The following is a 20,749-nucleotide window of genomic DNA, read 5'->3' as shown; positions in this document are numbered from 1 at the left end:
GATGGCAGGGCCAGAAGATCCCTTTTTAGGATAGCTTCTTCAGTCTTACCAGGGGGACCTCAGTGTCTGTGACATCTCTCTCCACCTGTCATCTTCAGGTTGCCTTCAGTGGCTTCAATTTCTCATAGCCTAGTGGTTTCAGGGCAGTCAAGTTGCATATGTGGAGGCTGACTAGATAGTGGGACCATTTCAAGACTGATTGTCCTAAGAGACCAAGGCAGAACTATTAAGGCTTTCCATGAGCTAACTTTGGAAATTAAGACTGGGAATGGTAGTGGGGAGAGAGTATGAGGAGACATTGCTTAATGATACACATATATAATTTGGTAGAAGAAATAGGATGTAGATAGATCTGTAGGGTAACAACAGTTTATAATAATCTATTATATATTTCAAAATAGCTAGAAAAGAATAATACAAATGTTTCTAGCATGAAGAAAAACATTTGAAGAATTCCCAAGTACAATAATTTTATTTTTATAAATTATGTGAAAGTATTAAATTATCTCATGTACCCTGGTACTATGTACTTCTATTATGTATCAATAAAGATTATTTTTAAAAAATCACATGGTATCATTTTTGGTATATTCTACTGCTACACCAGGACCAGCTCAGATTCACTGTGGGAAGGGACTGTGAAGGGAAGTGAATAGAGGGAGGCATGATTCGTTGGGTAGAAATATTGGAGACATTGTATAGAAATTGATTGTATATGACATTCATTTCCTTCCTTCCTTCCTTCCTTCCTTCCTTCCTTCCTTCCTTCCTTTCTTCCTTTTCTCCTTCCCACCCTCCTTCCTCCTCTTCCTTTTTCTTCTTCTCTATCTCTCTTTCTCATTCCCTGACCTGAAATTTTCCAGGTTAAAGTCTCAGTGCTCACAACCCTGAAGAATACTACCCAAAGAAAGCATATGGTGTTCTTTGGCATGATGGGTGGGGAGTATGTGGATGGTCAGCTATCCTCTTTTCCAACATGTGGCCCCAGTGTCAGAGAGTTCACCCCTAATTTAAGTGGGGTAAAGGTTCTTGAACATGGTTTGCAAAGTAAGCCCCCAGGAAGTAAGTTCACAATGGAAAAAACCATGGAGTACATGAGATTCATGGTGTTTTTCTTAGTCCTCTTAAGAGACTGGTAATAAACTGGGTCTTGAAATGGAAATTAATTTATATGAGGGAAAAAGAAATAGAGGACAAGTAGTGGAATGGATGATGTAGAATGGGGGAAAGCAGGAAGAATTTTATATTAAAGAGGAAGAGAGAAATGGTTGTGCATTGCAATTGGCTTGAGGCAGAGAAAAGTAATTCTACATCTTCTCCCCAATTCTACATTGGCAAGGCAAAGCCTTAAGGTGGGAGGCGGAACAGCTAAGGCACTATATTGTTCCAGGAGTTTAGGGGGAGCATTCAGCCTCTGCCAAAAGTAGGAGCTCCAATTGCTAATCTGCTCCATTTCCAGGGCATGCATTGAACTCCTCAGAATCACTAATTATATCCTATGGAAATCATAACCCTCCCAACCAGCTTTTGAGCTTGCATATTTTCCGTGAAGCCAGCAGTGCCTGCATACTCACTCTCTATGAAAGTTCCTCCCTAGGAAGGGAAGTAAAATAGAAGGAGAGAAATGTTCTTTCCTTAGAACTCAGAGATCTGGATTTTAATCACAGTCCTGACACCGAGGTGTTCAGTGGACTTCTACTTAACCTACACCTTGTTCCCCAACTGCAAAATGGAATATGGGGCGTGGCATTTCCAGGGTCCCATCCATCTCCAAACAATGCTAAGTTAGTTCAGAGAGTCATCTTTCTGCGTGTACTTTGAGTTTGTATCAGAAGCAAGAAAGCCCAAGGTTTTGGGTCTTAGGTGAGGGGAGGCAGATAGTATACTAAAAGCACAACACCAGAAAAAAGATGAAAATAAAAGCTGGGATCCATAGGCCAACATTTCCCAAAATGCACTCCAAGAAACACCACTTCCCTACAAAATAAGTAGGTGCTTCTATTTTCTTGTAAATATGGAACAGTTCCATCAAACAAATGGCTTCCTTTACCACTGGTCTTCTCAGAACATTGAATGTGCCAGTTTGAGTTATAGCCCTCCCAATGGTGCACACACTATGCTTGACATCCCTAAGTTACAATTTAGAGAAACTACTTTGGGAAATGATAATCTAAGGGAAGATACTACCATCAACATAGCTGGTAGCGACACAATCTGAAGTTAGACTGGTGTTGCAAACTATTTACTAATGACTACGGATTGATCTGACAGTAAATGAGTGAATATATGGGAACTCAGTTCTGTCACTTAGTATTTATTAAGAGCTCTCTTTGGGCTTAGGCCTGTTCTGAGAAGAGTATGTGTTTGTAAGTAAGTGCATGGGGTGTGTGTGCTATGTATATGTATATGTGAATGTGGGGGGGTGTGTGAAGGTGAGCATGCCCAAGTGTGTGTGTGCATGTTGAGGAAGGTAGGAAGAAGGGAAGTGTAATAAAAGACCTGGCAGTTAATTAGATAAAACCAAAGGCTTCTAAGCTAGGAGGTGGAGACTATTTGACCTATGCATCAGACAGAGACAGAGAAGTCAAGAGAAGCTATGTGGGCAGTCGGGACTCAGACTGGTCTACAGAGATTCAATTAGTACAGATCAGATGACAACCATGGGCAAGGCAAAGCAGAGAGGGAACAACTTGATTTTTAAAGAAAGACCTTTGAAAAATTTCCCAGGAGATATGATTTGTAGGAGCAAAGCCTAGGGAGTAGTTCAATGTGAGCCCTTGGAAAGGCCTAGGGATGTGGAAATCTTAGAGGAGTGTGATGTACTTTCAAAAGCAGCCCTTACCCTCTGAGGCCAAGCTAATGCTTTCTCTGGGGGATCCAGTGCACACGGGTTTGTTCTGAGGTGTTTGACTGTTGGAGTCTGTGAGGTAAAGCTGAGGCTATGCAGAAGGGGAGGTAATAGAGGTAATTAGGAGGTGCCTGGTTGTTACAAGACATGACCCAGACTTTTCCAAAGCCTGGAGGTCTAGTTAGGACATTCAGACCAAGGAGATTACTAGGGATAAATTTTAAGGAGAAGATTTAAGGTGATCAAGAGGGACAGTGAGAAGAAAGGGATTAGGGTGGTCTTCCAAGCACTTGTAAAATAGTTATCTGCATGGACCTGGGGACTTCAAGGCCATTTATTGAGTATCAGAGACATAGCTCTGCCCTGATTCTACATATCATACAAGTTAACAAGTTATTTCTGTCCTGAGAAGATAGGGCAAGGAACAAATCATGTCCAAGCAGGGTCCAGTGTCTCCCTGTCCACTTGAGGGTGGGATAAGGAGATGGGTCTGAATACACAAACTTTGATATGCTCTGGCCCCCACCCCTAACTCAGGCTAGGGAAGAGTAGCCCAAGGGTCCCTCGGCTTCAGATTCTCCACCCAGCCCCTAAGGAATAGGTCTTAGAGTCAGAGGGAAAGAATCCAACCCACAGGGAAGGAGGTAGAGGTATCACAACACAAGGTTCATCCGGATGACTTTTGATGTGGGAATCACAACTGAGAAGGAGCCAGATGTGGCTTTGGTGCCTGCCCACAAAAAGCCTTCACTCCCATGCAGGTGTGAGGAGGCTATGACATATGTCATCAGGTGCCAGGCTGTGTGGAGTTGGGGGAATCCAAGTGGGTTGGAGAATGGGAAGTAGGTCTCCTTAAGGTGTAAGGACTTGTCTAAGGCCTCCAAGGATTGTTCCCTGTCAGGGAACAAGTGACAGACAGGAATCCCAGGTCTCTGTGGCTAAAGAAACACAAAAGAACCCAGTAGAATAGTTTTAAATATTCACTGAAAAGTGGCACAAGCATAAAGGCACTCCCAGCAAGTAGGAAGGCTGGGTGTCAGCCGGGGCCTGGGAAGAGCGAGATGCTGAGAGGTGAGAACCCAGGCCTTACAGGTTTCAAGTATTATAGGTTTAGTTCCTGGCCCAAGCAGAAAGGTAGTTGAAAGCATGGACCTGTCTTCACATTGAAGTATTTCTGTCCTGTTCCTTGTTTGGCCTCCCTCTCCCTCTAATGTTTCTAGGGCCAAGATACAAACCTAGACCCTTGTGGGGCTAGATTCAAAGCACACAACTGTTCATTCCAATTGAGGGTTGTGGGTAGAATGTCTTTCAATCCATGGATCATCCTTTCATGCATTAGTGACAAAATTATTCCTATACCACACTGTGAGCAGACACAGTGTCAGGCATGTCTTCAAAATCTCATTCCCAGCACTTCCACTGCATACCAGGCTTTGGTGGGATCAGGAATGGACATGGTCCTGTGGTCTTGTCCTAGAGTCTCAGAGCTGGAAAATGTTTCAGAGGTCAGCTGGTCTTTCTACCTAATGTAGCAAACACATATAAGGCTTGATTGCTGGGTGTGGGGTCCATGTAATTGCATAGGGTCCTACTCTTAGAAAGACCTAAAAATGGTTTAATGTGATGTTATGGCTGTCTTGAAATTTTTAATGAGTTTTAAAAAATGAATCCTACATTTTCATTTTGTTTTGAGTTCCCTAAATGATTTAGCCAGTTCTGAACATGTGACTAGGATCCTAGACTCTATCATAGCAACCTCTGTAGCTAGGAGCTCACTACACTTCCATAGTTAGGCAGCTCTAATGGTTGAAGGTTTTCCCAATATTGAGCTGAAGAACACTCACCTCTGACCCGTTCTACCCTCTGAGGTCTGGAGAACAAATTTTGGAAAGAGAGATGGATGGATGGATGGATGGATGAATGAATGATGCTTCCTGGGAAGGACAAAAGGGCCGAGCACTTGTACACTTCCATCAGATATTTGTTAAGCCATGTTCCCAGAACATACACACATTCTGAGCACAAGCAAAGCATATGATGGGAAGATAAAATATGTCCCCTAAGGAAAACATGTTCAAGTCATACACCCTGGTGCTCTGATGATTCTTTATATTTGCAGAGCATTTTGCAGCTTAAAAATACTTTTTTCATAGCCAGTCTTACATATTTAATATCTATGATGTAGGTATAAGCATCTTTATCTATGACGTAGTTCATAGATGAAGAAAAATATTCACGTATTTAACTGGTACATCCAACATCACATTTCTAGGAAGCAGCAGAGCCAGGCTTGTGATCTGTATCATTTAAGAGCAAGTCACTACCACTTTCTACCATATGACTGAACTGTGAGCTCTTTGAGGAGAAGGTTGTGACGTATTATTCTGCTTTATGACATCGTATCTTCAAATCCTAACATTAGGACCTGGAAGAGCTTCATTATCACATGATAACGATAGTGCAATGTTATAGTGCACAATAATCCTAGCACTCATGGAGGTCTGTGTGCCTGGCGCTCTGCAAAGAACTTTACATATCTTAGTGAATAGTCATCACCAACTTCGGAGTAGTCTTAACTTCCTCTCTTTAGAAACGAGGACACAGGACAGGTACCATGCATAGGTGTCCAGGAAATATTAGGTGAATGAGTGAAGATGTATTCTGTCTGTCATGGAAGCATAGATTTGGACATAATGCCTGTGTCGTGATCCTCTGCTGCCACAGAACCTTTCATGTCCGAGGAAGTTTGTGCTATCTCAGCACTGCCTCCATCGTGAAAGATCTTTTCTATATTTTGTGTTGCCATTCATTTTTCTGTAGCTTTTACTCTTCCATTTCAGTTCTGCCGTCACTCTCTCACAGAACAGGTTTAGCTCCTACTTTTTGTGATATCCCTGAAAAATATGAGTAGGAAGACAGAAAACCAAAACACATTGACTGTGTAACAGGAGCTACTATCAGTGTCATTGTTGCTATTATATTACTATGAGTCCCCAAGTGGTCTGTGCATTTCATTTACCAACAGGGTCTTTGTGTAGAAAATGGAGACCTTGAGAGGTTAAGTAACTTTCCCAAGGTCATACAGACAGGGGGCAACAGAGCCAGGATTAAAGTCCAGGTCTGTCTGGCTCTCACATTGTACACTTTCTACCACCCTGCACAGTCTTTGAAGGCAACAATAATTTCTGCCTTAGATTTTCTTTCGCCCTCTTAAACTGATATGGTGGAAAACGTAAACGTTAGTCCTTCCCGATTTTTTGGACGCTTTGATTTAAGAGAGACAGTGATGCCCCTTGGGTGGAAATAACAGGTAGTCATCCTTCCCTGGGATTAGAAATTTCTCTGCTTTTCATGGCAAGCCACCCTAGCTCTGAAAATGTCCTTTTGTCCCCTGGAAGGGTGGTTAAGCAGGCTATGGGAGTGACAGGCATCAGAAAATATCACTTATTCCTGTGAACCGAGAAGGGAATATTTATAATTCTTTTCATAAAATATTTACCAGACTCTTATGTAATTTGTTGATAACAAACAGATTTTAGTTAACTTTGAGGTGATGAGCAATCCTGTTAAACAGATGGGACCAGTAAGCAAATCCTGATGAGACAAATGTTTTCTGTGGAACGGCATTTGTGCCGTGTTAGGTCTGCCGCTGGCTGAACAATTCCAAACAGAGGGCCAGACCCAAGGTGAAAGCAGCAGCGGATTCTTTAATTTTAATTTTTTCTTTTTCTTACTGCAGAGTTTCTCTTACATCCCCTGTCAAGGGGCTGTTTTGTAGAACTTACATTCTCTGTAAGCCGCACGGTGCAGTGATTGAAGGCGGTTTTACAGCTACAGACTCTCCTCCCTTGTCTCTGCCCATTCACCTTTCCCCACGCATCTGGCCCAAGAGCACACAGCACTGAAACAATAATGAAATGATTCCTCTGCAGCAGACTAAGTTCCTCTCTGCTTCTCAAGCTGGATTGGTTGATGTCTGATTCAGTTTTTTTTTAAGTCAATATTGCCCTCTTGTCTCTGCATTGAGCAGCATAGTGATGTTTTTCTTCCCTCCCTGTCTTTCTTCCTCCTTTCTTCTCTTCCTTTCTCCTTTCCTTCTTTCTTTTTCCTTACCTCCCTCCCTCTGTTTCTTTTTTATTTCCCCAGTGGCAGCAGCTCCTGTGGATACCCTGGTGTGGTCTCCTGGAGAGGGTTACATAAGCTCCACGGGGGCCTCTTAAACAGCTCTAATCGGGATTGCTGTAACACCAGAAGATTTTACGTTTCCAAACTTCCTTTTGTTTTTCTCAGCTCACCCAGTTCTTTATAATGAAAGCAGGGACCTTAGCAAAGGTGGGCTTCGATTTGATGCCAGTTCACATGTTATCTGCTATCCAACCTTTAGAAAGTTGCTTGGATGGCACTCTGGTGGCTGCTCCCTTTCTGTGAAAGCAGAGCTGCTGGGAATGAATGAGCTAAAATATGTAGCACAGCATTAGGGGCCTGGCAGAGCATCCACAAGTGGAGCTGTTATCATTCTGATCCTGGAGGATGGGCTGGACCATAGAGCCTTGCCACTGTGTGTTCTGTGAAAAACTTGACTTCTTTTTTAGCTCTGCTGCTTTACGCAGCTGTTGTCCTAAAGACTTGGCTCCTGGAGGAGGAAGGAAATGGCAGAAAGTGCCCCACATGGGAAGATCTTGGGTTCATGTCCTCATTCTAATCCAAAGCTCTCGATGTCATGCTGGGCAGGACTCAGATTTTCATCTGCTATGTAAAGGCATCATATGAAGTGACCTTGTGATCCCCTTGGCTCTTAGGCTCTTTAATGAGAATACTTAAAGAAAAGCTATAGTGTGAATTACCAACTACAGAATGGTAGTTTGTGGAGACCCTCCACCTCCATCTTCCTTTTTTGATATTGTGCTCCCAGTTACCCTTCAAGACAGGGTCCTTATCCCATTCACTAGATGAGGCCTCTCCATCATAGTCCCTTGCTGAGGCTCCCCAGAGAGCTAATGGCAAAGATGGAATCCAATAGACTAATTTCTTTTAATTTTATGTATTTTTATTTTTCCAAATTTGTTGTTCATCAGGACTGACTGAAATAAAAAAATATAATTGAGTCCCGTCATCATCATGGAAATGGGCTTAAGAGAAAATTGGTCAGATGAATATTATTGCTTTGCATTTTCAACCAGTAAAGATTTCCCACTGATCAATAGACAGCCATGAGCCTGTCAAGAATGGTCAAGATCTGTCATATAATCCAACATGTCTGTTCACAGGGGGAAACTAGGAAATAACTTATGTGTACTTCTTGATTTCATCATATAAGACAAGCACAAAAGCACCACCCATGCCTCTGAGAACACTGGACCATACACCCTTGAAAAGCTTTGCTTTCTTCATCATGAAGGATCTTCCTCCAGCAGTCAATCATGCTTGTCAGGGCCCAGGACTGGCCAGGTCTCGGGCCCAGCTTAGGTAGGTTCTGGACACGGACCACTAAGCTACCTTGCTCAGGAACAGTTTCTCGTAGGTGCTTGAGGGCTACCTACTTTAGCTGGAGAGAGAGAGACAGTATCTTAGAGAGAGTAAAGGTCTTCTTAGAACAGATAGCTCTTAGTCTTTAGCAGAGCTTGGTAATCTTCAGCAGAGATGCCGTGCTGGCATTCTGCAGGCAGGAGAGGAGACAGAGTAAGTGGATCCGTGATAGAATGCGCATGCCTCCTGACTGCCTTCTCCTCCAGCTTAATATAAGGCTGAGCTCGTGCTTCTCAACACCACAGGTGTAGAGACTGCCAATTCACCACTGCTCTCATCTCTCGAGCTCACTCATGCTTGTTAGAACCAAATCTCTCTCCATGCCCTTTTCACCAAGGTGTTCCATTACAGGTATTTCTTATAACTCTCACTCCTCTTAGCCATAGGCTATACGGGCTGCTACACGTGCTGGTGTAGATGTTAGTTCCTTTGCACCCCGACTGCATCATCATGCAACGGCGAACAGTGTCAGACGGATAGGAAGTCAACCCAGGAATGGCAGTGACAGACTGTGCAATCATCCAACTGCTGATGATGTGAGCATTCCTGGGATCTGGAAGCATTCCCTTTCAGTGTCATAGATACCAAACTAGGCAGCTCAGTAGATGATAATACCCTGGACAGACAGGTTAAAGCCTTGGTACTGGCCCCCAGGCCCATCAGATTTGTAGATCTTAATCAGGCAGTCACCAAGGCCTCTGAATTCCCTTTCCACTCCAGCTTTACCCATATCAGCTGCTAGACAGGTACGAGCAAAATCAAGAGGGTGTAAAAAACACAAGGACGTGGCCCCAGTGGCACCACCTGAGGCCAGATTCTCTGCAAAGTAGCACCCAAACTGGATCCATTTGTCCACACCACCCAGGAAGATTTGCTTATATTTATCTTTGAAGGCAAAGTTGAGAGCATGGGTGGGGAAGTATTGGATGATATTGGCCTGTTATCACACCAAAAGGACAGGACTCCCTGCTCCTTGGGGTACAGGCCTGCAGTCTGTAATGAGCTTGTATTGCTTATCCATGGTGACTTGCTTGCTGGCATGCTGCACCTGCAGCTGCAGCTTGACTCATTCCACAGGCACTACTGTGGTCTTGGACATGGCCGCGGCCACTCCACCTGCCAGGAAGTCCTTGATGAAGAACACAGCGGTGTCTGTCATGTTGAATGGAAAGAGGAGGCATGTGACTGTGGGACAGGACTAGGCCAAGAACTGGCTTTGATTCTGAGGCTGTGGGGCCCAATAGGCTAACTTTAAAGAAAATGAAAGACCACACCATTTCACTGACCCTGATTTTACATTGACTTTGATTTCAATTCCTTGCCAGCAGTTGGGATCTAAGCCTTTCAAGGATGGCTTAGTCAAATACTTATGAGTATTTGAGGGATACTTAAAACACGCTCTCTGCCATGGTCCTAACACCAGGCAATCTCTTAGGGAAAGCCCATTGCCTAATTGAAGCACCAGCATCAAGTGCTTCCCCAGGAACCTCTGTGGGTTTCATAGTTCACATTTCCAGGTAGCAGTGGGTTCGAACACAGCATTGACTAAGAATTGTCCAGTGCTATGGAAAGGAGACCTATTCTATATGGGGAAGGCGTTAATTCAGTACCCACTGATTTAAAATCTGCAGTCACTCTTGTTCAATTTATAAGGAACAGATTTGCTTACCAAATTAATAGCTTACAATATTGCCAGGATCTCTTTATCTACTGAAGTAAACTGGCTTGTTGAGCTGGGAAATTCTTTGTGGTGGTTTATTGAAGCATTGCTCCTAAGCAGCTTTATGTAATTCCCTTAAGTTCTTTGAAAATTACCCTATACAGGCTTTTTACATGTAGTCTCTCTTTCTCCTTCCTTACCTTATATTGTTGAGGTTTGGAAGTATGTTTTAACATATTTAAAAATCCATGACTATAGAAGAGGCTGTCTCTTATCAAGTCTTCTTATTCCTCTTCAGGCTCCCTGATTCTTCTTTCCTCCTGCCCCGGTCCTTCCAGAAAGAGGCTGATAACCTGATCGCTCAATCTCCAGGGAAGGATTGAGACACATTTGTTCTTTGTTACTGCTAAGGATCAATGTAATTAAAAGGCAAAGGTTCAGGTAGCACTTTCTCTCCCTCCCGTTCCATGTGGCAGGGTAGCAGCAGGCTGAGTCAAGGCCTGCTCTGAGCTCAGCCATGTCTTTCTCTTTGCATACCCCCTTAGAAATATTGTCATGGTTTTGAGGATGGACGGGATGGAAGGATCCTGAAACCTAAATTTGTAATGAAGGGATGCATGAGACCTTAAGTACCCTTTCAAGCTAAGCCTCATGCTCTGCTATAGACTCAATGCTTGTGTCTCTCAAAAGTGTGTATATATTTTTTGAGTTTCTAGAATTTTTATTAAGAATTACAGTGGTCCTAAATACCACAGCTTCTGCCATGAGTTTTACATGCAATAGCTGATCATACATTGTATTTGGTACAGGCAGCTGATGAAAGACCGTCTGTAAATCATTTTGGATTATATACATATACGAATGTAGGTGCTTTATAACCTCTCCAAAGCCAATGTATATTTTGAAACCCTAGTCTTCAGGGTGATGGTACTTGGAGATGGGGCTTTTAGGAGTTACTTAGGTCATGAAAATGGAGCCCTTATAATGAGATAGTGTCCTTGTACAAGGAGACACAAGCGAGCTTCCTTCTTCCCTTTCCCTGCTCTCTGCCATACAGGGATACAGCAAGAAGATTGGCTGTCCACAAGGCAGAAAGCCAGCCTCATCAGATGCTGGATCTGCCAGCACCTTGATCTTGGATTTCTCAGCCTCCAGACTGTGAGAAATAACTATTTGTTGTTGAAGCCATCCCATCTATCATATTTTTGTGATATCAGCCTGAGCTCACTAGTACACTGAGGAAGTCTGGAGAGACATCCACCTCAAATTGCTTTTAGAAAGTGCTTGTGGAATGTATATCTCAGCTTGGATGCCCACCCATCCTGGATGGCATAGCCTGGCCTTTACCCAGGGCTTGGAATCTGACCTTTTGGATTCCATGCCTGTAAGCAATAAGCTCGTAGGAAAGGATCCTGAACCAGACTGAGCTGACAATCTTATTTTAAAATACATTTTACCAGATCATGCCCTGACCTGGCTTATCTACATTCTGTTTTAGGGCATATTAAGGTCAGAAATATTTAATGATGTGCTCTCATTTATTATATTTCTGTGTGTGTCTGGTAGGAGTATGTGTGTAGGGAATAGATGTAACTGAGTGGTGGATTATTACTGGTACCTGCCAATAAATGGCATAAAACTCCACCATCATTGTCAGATGTAGCTGACATTACAGGTTTTCTCAACTTTCAAAAATATAAAAGTTCAGAATCAAAGGAGACTTAGCAATCTCAAACTCCACATTGCTAGAAACAGTCCTTTCAGTGGCATCCTGTAAGAACACTTGCTTGGCCCAGGTTTGGACTCTCCCAGTGTTGGAAATATTCACAGAGCAGCCTGCACACTGCACACTGCTGAGCAGTAACTCGGAGGACAATCCCTTCAGATTCCTTCCCCTTATCTTCATCCACTGGCCCTTTATAATAATCTGTAATAATAACTTAAGAATCAACAGAAATAGAGGTTGATCCCTGGGGACTGACTGAAGTCACCTTGTGGTTTCTATAGTGGACTAAACGTTAAACTCTCCAAATCCTCCCCAGAGTATCAGAACTGCTCACAGCACACTGGCATTGTGGGCAGAGGGCAGAGGCTCTGGAAAGCATACACTGGCTCTCAGAGTATGTGAATCAGTGAATCGCTTGGTAAGTTAGGCAACACATCATTCTTGCATGTTTTTTGGTTGTCGGGTATCCGGGGAGCAGAGACACAGCAGTGAGTGATGCTGATAACATTCCTGCCTGCGAGTAGCTAACATTCTAGTGGGAGGAGAAATAGATAATAAATAAATATGCAAAGATAGTTAAAGAAGGTAATTTCAGGTGCTCATAAGTTCTGTGAAGAAAATAAAATAGGTAATGTACTGAGCATTGATGAGGGTGAGCCATGACCACGTGCTCCCAGTGGAAGCAGCAGCAGCAGTCGCGAGCATTAGAGATGGACATTAATGCAGCAGGTGGGAGGGACATGAAGCAAGCCAGGGAGGCTGGGTGTGGAGAGGAAGAAGGCAGTAGAGGGAGAGGGGATGGAGGTAGGCTGGACCCAGATCATGGGCATCCTCTAGGCATGGCTGGCTACACAAAATGTAGAGGACTTCTTTATTAAAAAAAAAAAAAAAAAGGATTTCAAGAGGATGACAGCAGAGCACTAAATCAGGTTCAGGCCCTTCCAATGGTGGGGTCCTGTGTTGACTGTCTCCTCCCCATTTCTAGAAAGCAAGCCCAGCCTCCAGGCCACAGTGAAGAGGCTGGACTTTGTGCTCACTGCTGTTGGAAATGATTGGAATATAAGCGGGAGGAAAAAGACCTAGAAGGTATCAATAACAATTGCTTAATTTGAGAAAAAGTAACATGAGATGGCCCAGAGAAATTGGTAACTGAACATCTTCAGTCTTAGGGGACTTGGGCTCTCTTAGCTCCCCCCTTTGTTTGCCATGCGGTTTTGAACATGGGGCTCATCTGTTCTGTCTTCTCCATTCCCCTCAGCTCTAGTGTCTTAAGAAACCCTGATTCCAGAGCCCGAGAATCTGCATTTTTAGATTCTAAAGTGATTTAGTGTGTGGTCAGATTAACCAATGATTAGGCTAAGTCCATACACACTTTATTAGGTGCCAGAATCTTCTTTTACTGTGGGTTGACTCAATTCAGTCTTTGATACAGACCCAGGGATTGCCAAGCTAATGCTTTTCTTTGCCAGTTCCCAAAAGAAAACACTTTACTTCTTAGAGACAGATGAAATGGCCTGATAAAAATGGTGGTTACTGGACACATCTGTTGTATCAGGTTCAGGAAGAAGAACGTCAGTGGTGGGAGGATCTCAGGGGCTCCCTCTGCATTCTCTGTGTCTTAAGACATAAACCCATTTACTGTGTTAATTTGTTCGACTCATTGTTTAGGGTAATATTTATTAACATTTAATAATTTGCCAAGATTCTTTTTGCTTATTTCAGCCACAATTTAAAGATTCAGGGAAATGATAAATTCCTTCATTTTTTCCCTCAGATTGGAAGATGGACACCGGATGTGTTGAGGATAGCAACATATCTGAGCATTATTTAGTTGTCTAAGTTTCAGTTATTAAAGAATGTTGACAGTCAAAAATCATAAAATTAGTGAATTTGCATGCAAAATCTCTAAATATTTATAAAACGTTAAAGAACCATTTTCAGATGTTAGTTTGATCTTTTAAATGTCTTATCTCAGTATTTAAAAAGCTTCGTATGGCATGGTTTATTTGAAATTGTGTGTGGGAGGAGAATGAAAGAAAGTCATTTTGTATTTAGAAGAGAAAGGAAAAGCACACTAATTCTACAGTGCGGGAAGGGGCCTTTGAAAGGTGCCCTTCACTTGCCTTTGTTGGAGGTTAATTATATACCCTTAAAAAGTACTTCCCACAGGAATGATTTTTGACTCATGAGTTATTTTTGTAGGTATATGTTACCCCTCCAAATATTTGCCATATTACCAAGAAAATAGTTATAAGCAGCATTTCTTTGCTTATATATGAAGGGCTCTTTTTTATTGTTGAGAACAATATAACAATAAGAAATCTTTGCAAAAGAAAGACATAACACCCTCAGTCTTACATAAATTTTCATCTTGTACTCTTCCTTTGACTTGAGACCATTTTAAAAATGAGTTGTTTCACATGATTATATATAGGATGTGACAAAAGACTGGTTAGAATGTAGAATTAAATTATGTAGCACCATCTTCTCTTCTCTTTCCTGGAAGCGTGTTTGTCTGCTTTTTCAGAGTAGATGAGTAGATGTTATAATACTGCTTTTATTTTAGAAACTGGGGATTTTCTTATAAAAATTAGGCACTCACAGCTTTGTAATTTGAAAAATGTCCCATTTCTCCCTTCCTCCCTCGTCTCCTTCATCCACGCTCACCCCCTCGTCTCTCCTCTTCCATCCTGTGATCTCTGGCCTGGGCATGGTGCACAGAATTCCAGGTGAGGGCTGGGCTCAAAAAACAAAACAAACAAGCTCTCAACATTTATTAAAATATAGTGAAGATTCACTCTGGTGAGGACATGGGGTCCTTATTTTATGTGAGTAGATGCGATACAACTTTGCTCTATAGATGATCTGGCAGGCAGTGTATACAGCAAATTATATTAGTGACGTGATAGCATTGTCTGAGCTGTGTATTCACTGCAACAAAATAATTCCCAAAGATTAAAAAGAAAAAAGTGTTTGCTATGGTTGCCTGGCAATAAAGGATAGTATAAATCACACATGAAGAATCTGCTTAGCAGGTTAAGAATGTGAACAACGGTCTGTGTTTCTGATCTCTATTTTCTACACAGATCCATTTCTCCAAATTGAGGTGAACGCTTATTCAAGACCACAGCAATCTGGTCAGTTTTGGTGGCAACAATGTTTTATGCCTTATATATTATAAATAATCTTTAATCTTTGCTTTAATTTCAGATTTTTATTTATACCTTCATTTAGGTCCAAGGTAATATCAGCTCAAATGTAAAACAGAGAGGAGAGTCAAGACCATACAATTAAAAAATAGAATCAATTTAAAATTTCTTTTTTTGAAGATGGTCTGGTTGTACTATAGATACTGTTTCATATGGGAATATATGTTTGGCATGGAAGCATCTACCTAGAAATCAGTAAATAAATGTGTCCTGACAGACACTGCCCTTGAGTGTTCCATTTTATATTTATATTTCTCCCATCTTTAATTCTTTCTTTACATATTCTTTTAGATAACCCTCAAACATATAACTAAATATTATCCCAGTTTTGCTATTGTTTTAAATAGTTTTAAATGCAATCTCTTAAATTGAATATGTGCCCATTTTATGGACAGGAAGACTAATTAAGCTTGACTTTGATCACTAAGAACCTCAACCAGAGTAGATCCTCTAACCACAGTTTTCTCAAGTCTCAGTTTCCTTTCAGCCTGGCATATGCAAATCTTTTTCAATAGTTACTCTTTCATGGGCCCCCCCAAATAAGGCAAGTGAATAAAAAGTCAAAAGAGGAGCTAATTTCAAATAGAAAAACACCATGAAGGATATTTTCAGTACACAGAGAAGGTACGTATTGCCTAGAAGTCTCTGGATTAGAGGGAGCTCAACAGTCCCTTAGACAGAGGGAGTGGTTTCTCCAAGTACTGACCTTCAACAGCCTGGACACTCCAGTGATGCTTTTTATGGCAGAATTGGTATTGTTGCTGAACTGTACTAATCTTTAGGACAGTGGTCCTCAGTGGTAACAAAATCAGCCTCCTTAAAGTTTTAGTTCACTTCAGCTTGGCCTAGCAGTTACTGAGTATTCACTGTAAGTCAGCAATGTCAGCTAGTACTGGGTTACAAAGTTTGGAAAGGAACAGTGTTTTAAAAGCATTAGTGTCTAGAGAACATGATGACCAGTATCTTTTATAGAGGAAACAACAGAAACCTACTCAAACTACTTTAAACCCAAAGATAAATTATCAAAAAGACCAAGAGATTGGTTTAACATCATATACATGGATCCTGGTACTCAAACCATGTCAAGGACTATCTACCTCTTTACATCTCTGAGCTCTTCTCTTTCTTAGCTTATTTTCTCTTTATACCTTTTCCCAGGTGGGGGGAAAGATAATCCTTCATAGATCCTGGCTTTATGAGCCTTGAAGTTGGAATCTCAGAGAAATAAAAATACCTATTCTCTGACAATACTATCAAAAATCCATGGTAGACTCTGATGAGGTACCTGTGGGCAGTGTTAGCATGAGCTTTTAGCCCTAACGTAGGAAAGTTCCTATAGGAAAGAGGCATTCTGTTACTAGAAGCCACTGTGCAAGGAAAGTGTCCTTGTAGTGAAAACTTTATCTGTCACAATCCACTATGGTGATGAACATGACATGTGTCTAATATTTGAAATAAAACATACTCTGCTACTTCTTCCTACCACAAATGTGCCCACATGTGTGTATACATGCTGCCTCCCTTCATTTTCTTGCCTCTCATTTAAGAAACAAGCTGTGACAGTGAATTTTGTTTATTGACTTGACTGGGCTATGGGATGCCCAGATGGCCCATAAAACATTATTTCTGAGTGTGCCTGTGAGGGTGTTCTGGAAGCATTTGATTGGTGAGTAATGTGGATGATTCTGTCTAGTGTAGGCAGCCTCAGCCACTCAGCTGAAAGCTTTCAGAGAACAAAAAGGCTGAGAAAGAGTGAACTTGCTTTCTCTGCTATAGCTGGGACATCCGTCTTCTCCTGCTGTCAGACAGTGATGCTTGTGGTTCTTGGGTTTTCAAGGACTTGCATCAGTCTCCTTGATTCTCCAGCCATTGGACTAGGACTGAATTATAACACTGGCTTTCCAGGTTCTCCAAACTGCAAAGACATGTTGTGAGACTTCCCAGCCTCTATAACCTTGTGAGCCAAATCCTATAATAAATGTCATATTTACCCGTATCTATATATCTTACTGGTTCTCTTTCTATGTTGCATAGGTCAGTTTTTTTTAAATGAACTGATTTCCAAATAAATATCGAGTTCAATCAGAAGTGTATTCTATAAAGGGTAGAGTTCATTTTTGTCAGATGTGCCTAGAGCAGTGCTTAGAACATAGGAGCAACTCAATAACTATAGTAGAACCTCTGTGAATTGACCCCCAAGGGACTGTAATAAATTTATCAACATGGAGAGATGGTCAACATAAGGAACTAGGTCTACTGTACTGATATATACACATGGGACATGTCCAGTCTATGAAAATTAGATCAATTTAAGGAGGTGGTCAATGAAGGGAAGGGGTCAATATAGAGGTTCTACTGTATTTATTAAGATGACTTTTGTGAGATTATTTGGATGATGGATTCTGTAAGCCATTTTGCCTTATATTATGCCATTGAAGAATACAATGTATTATAAAAAATCTTCAATTTTTATTCATGTCATTTATAAATATGTTGAGTAGAATAGGGTCTTTGATGGTGCCTTTGCAGAACCTTCACAATTCATTAGCATAAATTCTATGGTCAGATTATCCATTGATGCCTTGAAGCCACCCGTCTGTTTATTTCAGCTGATGGTGCTACTTTTTCCCCATAATATTAATAGGAAACATGTGGCAAGTGTTTTTACAGCAATTCTATTTAATGTATTTTCTAATTATCAGACTAATGGTATTATGAAAAAAATGATATTAGTTTAGCAGGAAATATTTTCTTAGTGAGTCCACTTTGGGTTTTGGTAACTGACCTCTTATTTTCTATATGACTGTAGTTGATCTGTTCATCATTAGATCTGTTCATCATTAACTAACTCTAAAAGCTAGTTAGGGAAAGGTGTCTCCTATATTCTGATATTCTGGGGACCTGAAGGGTCAATTGCACCTACCACACATGGCCAGCAGAGAGCAGTGTATAGGAGGCCTGGACCACAAAGGGTCTCAGACTGTGGAGGCTGTATCCACAGTTCCCATCCCACAGCTGTTTTCTGAGTCAATGTGAACTCCTACTCAAATGGGGGAGGGAACTAGATGAGAAGGATATGGCAAGGGTAGTGTGCTTGTGCTTGAGGGCAAAGGGATCACAGTGATAATAAGCAATAATACTTATTGATCAGCTACTACTTGCCAGATGCTGAACTAAATACTAACTATATTCTTTCTCAATGAATCTCACTAGAAATTTGTGAGGGCAGAACTTTTGCTCCCATTTTATAGGTGAGAAAAGCAAGTCTCAGAAAGATTGTGCAGTTAGCTCAAGGTCATACAAATAGCAAGTGAGGGAAGGGGAATCTGTATGACTTCCAAGCTTTAGTTATTTCCACAGTATTTTGTTGCCTCACAAGGAGGAAAGAATATTATTTTTCCAGGAATCTATATAATGGTGGAAAGAGCAACAGAGAACCAGATTGAAGCCCAGAGGCAACCTCCGGGCCTGTTAGCCTGGCTGACCGTGACAACTGGCTAGAATTTAAAAATATCAAACTCTGGGTCTTGTGTTGGTAAGATCTATATTTTTTTCTTTTCTTGACTGCATTTGCCCATTTGCAGTCTTTTGCTATCTCTCTCACTCCCTCTGTTCCTTGGAGATGTGAGCAGTAGGCCTGTGCCACACTGTGGGGCTGGGGGATTTGGCTGGCTCCAGGCATGGGAGTCCAGATGGTGCGCTGCACTCTACGTGATTTTGTTTCCCCTGGGGCCTTGTCTTCACTTGACTTTAGTCTCCGTCCTTGGACAGTGAGCTTTTTGAAGTGTAGACATTGTATGTGTTTATTTGGATTTCTAATAGAGCAGCTTGTACAAATAGATGATTAATGTTTACTGAGTGAAGCTACCGAGATTATTCTCATGGAGAAGTAGAAAACCAAATATTTAGTAGCAGTTGAATTAGGCCTTCACCCATCCCACTGCAGCTGAGATTCTATTCCTTGACCATCATCTTACCGTGACCCACTCTCCCTTTAACTGTCTCTGGAAACTACGGGTTTTCGTACTGCAGGCTTCCTTCACAGAAATGTGAAGTACTACATATGCCCTTAGCTGCAATGCCCTATTGGTGTGTGGGTCATTACAAAAGTTTTGAAATACACAAAAGTTAAAAATGTAAACTCCATGTGCCCAGCAACACCGAGAAGCCAAGCAAGTTGAAACTTGCACAGGTGAATCAGAAAGGACACTGTCGACTGTATTTCTTGGAAGTGAAACAATGAACTGTAACCCAACTTGTCTAAAAATTTTCCTAGTGACCCAGGGGCTTTCCGTAGTAGACTCTTTTAAAAATCTGAGATAAAATGAGAATAATTTGGCCCCCCTTTTAGGTACCAGCTGCCCATCCTTTCCAGCTCCCCATCCTTCTTTGGTATAAAAATGGAAATTCATCTTCTGTTTCTCTCCTTTAATGACGATTCCTCATGTATTTGATTTTTTAGGTTCCCCTCTTCTGACTGACTGAGTGGAACATAGTCTTGTCTCTGCTTATATCTGTTCCTTTCTTTATTGTGCTCCCAAATGAACTCACAAGCTCTTCTTATTAGAATGGCTGGGTGTGGTGGCTCATGTCCGTAATCCTGGTACTCTGGGAGGCCGAAGCACATGGATAACTTGAACTCGCGGGTTTGAGACTAGCCTGAGCAAAAAGCAAGACCCTGTCTCTACTAAAAATAGAAAAACTAAGGTAAGAGTGTCTCTTGAGCCCAAGAGTTGGAGGTTGCTGTGAGCTATGACGCCACAGCACTCTACCCAGGGTGACAGCTTGAGACTCTGTCTAAAAAAAAAAAAAAAAGAAAGAAAAGTCTTTACTGTTGATTTCTGTAGGATAGGGACTAAGGAAAGCCAAAATAAGCAAGTGAGGTGGAGTAGAAATGTCCTCACTGTCGTGGTACCCCTGGTGTACAGCTCACCCCTCATGAGGGTCACAGGAACCTCTGTCTTATAATTTCAGCCTTGGTTTCTGGAGGCGATACTCACCAACCTGTCTCCTGGTCAGGTTTTAGCAAAACTAGGATGGACTCTCTGCCCCTATGGGAGAGCTGCAGCTACCTCTCTGTCTCATGTGGATAATTTGCATCTCTGTGGTTGTCCAGACCTCCTGGCACTCACTTAAGTAGGACTTTGACCTACTTGGGATAATCCTCTCTTAACACTTCCTTAACATTTTCTTAACATTATCTCTCCCTTTTTCTCTATTTCTGTTATTATTTTCAAAAACATACCCTAAACTCAATTTCTTAGTAGTCAGTCTATTAGCTTGAGTCCTATTTCCTTTAAAAAATTCCTGGTAGACCAAGTCAGGATTTTTCTTTTCTGATCAATCTACAATTTCTTTTCCTGAGGGCCGTGGAACCAAGAGGAATCAGGAAGTGCATGGTGTCCCTCCTGAGCAACCTTGAAGCCTAAGATGGCATGGCCAAATTTTCTCAAAATTTTTTTCTGCTACTTCCAAATCTCATGTCACTTTCACTTATGTAGAAACTGAGTCCTGAACAGCATCCATTCCTGATGTTTGCTCTTCTTCCCCATCCTTGATAATCAACCACAGCACCTTAAGATTGCATTTCAGTCTCTGGCCTCGGATTCTCAGTGGAGGGACAGGTACACATTTCTAGCTGTCTTTGGTAGATCCACCTGGATAATCTGCTGCACCTGGGACTTAACCTGTCCAGCTGAAATTGGGTAGCTCCTCTATCTCTTGCCTTCCAAACTAGGCCCTTTTTCTACAATCCTAATCTTGGCTACATGCCCCATCAT

At 41.8% G+C, this 20,749-nt stretch overlaps 1 pseudogene; it reads right to left on the bottom strand.

Moving 5' to 3' along the window:
• Nucleotides 1-8,125: 8,125 nt before the first annotated feature.
• Nucleotides 8,126-9,548, bottom strand: LOC100949226 (annotated as a pseudogene).
• Nucleotides 9,549-20,749: the final 11,201 nt, after the last annotated feature.

This window comes from Otolemur garnettii, unplaced genomic scaffold (genome assembly GCF_000181295.1).
Source record: "Otolemur garnettii isolate 467f Iridium unplaced genomic scaffold, OtoGar3 scaffold00022, whole genome shotgun sequence".
Classification (NCBI taxonomy): domain Eukaryota; kingdom Metazoa; phylum Chordata; class Mammalia; order Primates; family Galagidae; genus Otolemur; species Otolemur garnettii.
This window is presented reverse-complemented; position numbering and strand designations above follow the sequence as displayed.